The sequence below is a fragment of the Cynocephalus volans genome, chromosome 9 (genome assembly GCF_027409185.1).
Source record: "Cynocephalus volans isolate mCynVol1 chromosome 9, mCynVol1.pri, whole genome shotgun sequence".
In the NCBI taxonomy this organism is placed as follows: domain Eukaryota; kingdom Metazoa; phylum Chordata; class Mammalia; order Dermoptera; family Cynocephalidae; genus Cynocephalus; species Cynocephalus volans.
Window position 1 is genome coordinate 21,535,471 of NC_084468.1, and position 4,848 is coordinate 21,540,318.

At 36.9% G+C, this 4,848-nt stretch overlaps 1 non-coding gene across 1 annotated transcript; it reads left to right on the forward strand.

The window, feature by feature from the left end:
• The first annotated feature begins 4,368 nt into the window (after positions 1-4,368).
• On the forward strand, positions 4,369-4,446 carry LOC134386722 (small nucleolar RNA SNORD121A). Its single transcript, XR_010024544.1, has one exon. It is a non-coding gene; the product is annotated as a small nucleolar RNA SNORD121A (small nucleolar RNA).
• The last annotated feature ends 402 nt before the right edge of the window (positions 4,447-4,848 follow it).

The window sequence follows — 4,848 nt, forward strand, 5'->3', positions numbered from 1 at the left end:
ATAAAAATCTCAATTTAAAGAACTTCCTTAGTTCCTTAAAGAACTAAAGATAACTATTTGAACCAGTGTGGCAGAAATTGCTGGTTGCCTATCTAATACAATTTCCCCTTCCTTCTTAGTAAGGAAAATTCAATTTTGTTAGGGTAGCAATATGTTCAGCTGAGAACATTTACTCTGCCAGGCTCTCACGCAGTGAGGAATGCCCTGTGAAACATTCCTGCCTGTGATACATAAATTGAAGTTGCCTGGGAAATAGGGTGCTGCTGTTTCCACCTTTCTTCTTCCTGCCTGAAATGAGGTGACACATGGGGGTGTAAAAGCCATCTTGCAGCCATGAGGCAACAAGCATGAGGTCAGAAGTCTATACACAAAAGATGATACAGGGGAAGATGGGAAAGCCCTGAGCCCTGCTGGTGGAATGGAGTCGCCTACCAGCTCTGGACTTTTTGTTCCATGGTACAAATGCCCAAGTGTTTTAGCAACTTTTGGTCATATTTTCCATTATTTGCAGCCAAAAGCATTCCTAGCAGATACTCTTGGGTTGATCCGATTGAAAACTGCAGTTTGGGTTCTGATGCCCACAGTGGGAAAAGGAAAGAGCATTCTTTATCAAATATTGCCTAGATAAAGGCCAGTTCCTCACAGGAGATTCCTCACAAATTGTATTAGTTTGGGCTGCAAGTAAAAGATTATCTTGGATTGCACTAGTTTATATAATCAAGTCACAGAATGGGAGGTCCAGAGGTTAAAACAGACACAGGTGCAGAAGCAGCAGGGCCTCAAGGACGTGGCTTATTCCATCTCTCTGCTTGTCCATGCTTGGGGAATGTCATGTGTTGATTGAACTAGATTAATAAGAAATGTTTCTTGGCTACCTCCTGACTCTTGTCAGGTAGCCTTGGATACCTGAACAAAATGGTTACCGGTTAAAAAGGAAAAGCAGAGATCAGCAAGCACAGGAAACCAACTGTGTCCACTAGACTCGTGTTATATAAATGTGGAAAGTCCTAAAACACGGAATCATAATGAGGAGTATACCAGCCTAGCACCAACATTGGTTTGGATACTTTCTGGCTGCTGTTTGAAAAAAGGGGGCTGGTTTCCCGTCTGTTCAGCTAGCATTGATGGCTTCCAACTGAATGGTCTGATTCATTCATCTTATTTGACTGATCTCATAACAGGAAGCAATGAAATTGTTCCAAGTAACCAAATAACCTGTTTGTAAAAGTGAAATACTTGAAAAAACAAATAATTCCTTCCTTCCCTTCCTCCCAACTAAACCACCTTCAATGTTCCAAAGGGTGGTGCCGAAGTAAACCCAAACTCTGCTTAAATGGAAAGAAAGAGATTCCAAAGTCTGTTTAATAGCAAGACAAAATCATGGATTCTTATTAGAAATAGCCCGGTTTTTTACAGTGTGAAGCTAATGTTCTTAGGAATGTTCAGAACTGGTGCCTCACTGGGACTAAATGTGAAAACAGAGTGGCAGGAGCATGTGATATGCAGGCAGATTTGCAGGAGTGAATCTCTCCCCAGAACACCGGCCTCACTGTGCATAATCTGCCGCGGTATTTGGTGCTGCACACATAGGGGAGAACAATCTGTAGTGCCAGAAACTACTTGCCACCCATGCAGAACCACGACAGAACAGAGCAGCACGTGTATTCTCCTTTGGGGAATGATGTCTTTCCCTCTCTCCCCATGGGGCTCCAGCGGTGCTGACCCTGCTCCTGACTAAAGGAGGGAAGACTGTGACACACACAGTACTGTGTTCCATCCTGATCGACACAGGAATTCGTTCAGATAGCAGAACCTGACCCAGTGGGTCCTGTGAGACTCAACTTGGAACTTTTGTTGGAACTATTAGAAGTTGTAGGCTATTAGAATACAAGATCCTGGATTTTTCAGTTATATGAACCAGTAAATCCCCTTTTTGCTGAAGTTGGCATGAGTTGTATTTCTGTCACTTGCAACTTAAGGAGATCTAGCTAAGACAGAAACAAAAGGTACCAGTATTTTGATTTCCAAAGAAACTGACATCTGTGACAATACAAATGAATTCATATTACATTCACGACAGTCTCTCCACGCCCCCAACCTGTTTTCTTTGTGTCTTTAGTCCAATTATTAAATGAATTATGCTCAAAAAACAGGCAATACAGTTACAAAATGTGATGTTTGCTATATGCCAAGCACTTTGCTGGTTTCCTTACATACATTACCTCATTTAATCTGTACACAATTACTGTCATGTTTTTACATATGGGGACACTGATATCTCATCAATGAATAAGAAAACTTTCCCTCGTTACTCTAGAATGCTTGCTCACTAGAGGTTTGATCTCAAACTCTGCAAGACTGAATTTTAAGGACCAACAACATATAATTCAAAATTATATTTGGATGAGCTGGGAAGGATTTGAACTTGAGGTCATCCTCACACCAATGAGGCCAGCCCCACAGCAGTCAACCTTCTTATTCTGCTAATGCTTACAAGATGTCTCTGCTTTGTAGATTTATTGAGGTATAATTCACAAGCAGTAAAATGCGTGATCTTTGACATGTAAACATTCACGTAAGCATCCCACATTCAAGATATGTGAGTAGAACACTTCCATTACCCTGGATTTCTCATGTAACTTTGTAGCTAATTCCAACACACAGACACACACACACACACACACACACACACACACACACACACACACACGCACTCACTCACACACACTCTCTCACTCTCTCTCTCAATGCTTCTGCACCCCATCCCAGAAGCCATTGTTCTAATTTCTATGACAATAAATTAGGTTAGCTTACTTGTTCTAGAACTTCACATAAATATACTCATACAGTACGTACTATTTTGTGTCTGGCTTCTTTCATTCAGGGTAATATTGCTGATATACATCCATGTTGTTATATGTACCAGTGGTATATTCCATATTATTTCTGAATAGTTTTCCATTGTGGAGTACAACACTAATTATCTACTTACCTGCTGATGGACATCTGTGATGGTTCCAGTGGAGCTATTACAAATAATGCTCTTATGCACATTCCTGAATGTCTGTGGATATGCATTTTCATTTCCTAGGAATGGAAATATTGAATATGTTAAGTGCATGTTTAACCCTATAAGAAACTTCTACACAGTTTTTCAAAGTAGTTGCACCATTTCACTTCCCCACTACTAATGAACAAGCTTTCTAGTTACTTCACATCCTTGCCAGTATTGATATTGTCAGTCTTCATTTTTAGCCAAGCAAATTGATGAAGAGAGATACTAAATCGTGGTCTTGTTTTGCACTTATTTAATGACCAATGATGATGCTTATTGGTTATTTTTATATCTTCTTTTTATGAAGCATTGATTAAGTTCTTTGATCCATTTTTTAAAATTGGGTTATCTTCTTATTGTGTTATAAGAGTTCTTTATATATTCTGGATACGAGTTCTTTGAAAGATATGTGTATTAGAAATATTTTTCACCCAATCTGTTATTTGTCTTTTCAGTTTCTTAAAGGTGTCTTTTAAAGCACAAACATTTTTACTTGTGATGAAGTCCAATTTGTCAATTTTTTCTTATATAGTTTATGTTTTTCGTTTGAGTAAGCAATATTTACCTACTAGAAGATTTATAGTTTCACCTTTACATCTAGATCTATGCTTCATTTTGAAAAAGTTTGTGTGTATGTTATAAGATAAAGGTTGAAGTTCATTTTATTTCCATATGGATATCCAGTTGTTCCAGGATTATTTGTTGAGAAGAATATCCATTGTCCATTAAATTACCTTGACACTTTTGTCAAAAGTCAATTGACCATGTATGCATAAGTTGATTGCTAACGTTTTATAATAGGTCTTGAAGTCAGGTAGTAAAAGTCTACCAGCTGTGTGCGTGTGTGTATTTGAAAATCGTTTTAGCAATTCTAAGTCCTTTGCTTTTCCACATACTTTCTAGAATCAGCTTTTCAATTTTCACACGAAAGTCTTCTGGGATTATGATTGTAATTGAATGTTGGTTATCTCAAATTCAACAAGATTTTATTATAAATAAAATAACTGACATCTTATACTGAATTTCCTAATCCATAAATATTTCATATCTCTCTATTTTAGATCTACTTTAATATTTCTAAGAAACATTTTGTATTTTTTATACATTTCGTGCATTTTAAGTGTAGATTTCTTTAAATCTTTTCCTAAATTTATTATTAATATTTTATTTTTTTGGTGCTATTATGAGTGGTAATTATTGCATTTTCAATTGTTTGTTGCTAGTATATAGAAACTTAATTGATTTTTATTTACTGGCTGTATCTTGTGACTTCACTAAATTCCCTTATTATTTATAGTAGTGTTTAAAAAATATCCTTAGAAACAACAATGTGATAAATTCCAAGCACTTATGATTCCACGTGGAAATTAACAACTCTGAGTTTCTTGGGAAACAATCCTTAGAATTTCCCATGCAGGCATTCATAACATTTGCATAATGTTTACTTTTCTCCCTCAACATCCATGCCTTTTATTGCTTTTTCTTGTCCTATTGCACTGGCTAGGACTTTCAGTACAACACTGAATAGAGGGAGAGAGCAGATGTCCTTGCCTTTTCCCCGATCTTAGGTGGAAAACATTCAATTTTTCTCCACTAAGTGTGATGTTATATGTAGATTTTTCATAGCTGACTTTAATCAAATTGAGGAAGTTCCCTTTTATTCTTTGACAGAATATTTCATGAATAGCATTGGATTTTGTTAACTACTTTTTCTTCATCTATCAAGGTGATCATGTGATTATTTTTCCCTTTATTCTGTTAATGTGGTGAATTACACAAACTAATTTTCAAAT